Genomic DNA, 340 nt, shown 5'->3' with positions numbered 1-340 from the left:
AGCACGGCAGCTGTGAGAAGGCACTTGGTGCTAAAATCCACAGGGTCTCTTGGTGCTAAAATCCACAGGGTCCTCAGGAGAGCGCTGCAGCGGAGCCCAGGCTGCAGGCGCCCCTTCAGGGTGGCGGGGGAGTAGCACCCGGGAAGGCATCTGTAAAGGAAAACATTTTCTACCACGATTCCAAGGCAAAACGGTGGCATGAAGGAGAGTTGGGGGTGGTGGTGGTGGGGGTGGTGGTGGTGGTGGTGGTGGAAAGCTCAGTTGCACCAAGGCGGCCAGCTGTGCACTCTGCAGCGCGGCTTCTCTGCCACGGCCCAGGCGGGCTGGGAAATCGCGCAGG

This window comes from Echinops telfairi, unplaced genomic scaffold (genome assembly GCF_000313985.2).
Source record: "Echinops telfairi isolate 266 unplaced genomic scaffold, ASM31398v2 ScPeMD7_3533;HRSCAF=4204_1, whole genome shotgun sequence".
NCBI lineage: Eukaryota > Metazoa > Chordata > Mammalia > Afrosoricida > Tenrecidae > Echinops > Echinops telfairi.
This window is presented reverse-complemented; position numbering follows the sequence as displayed.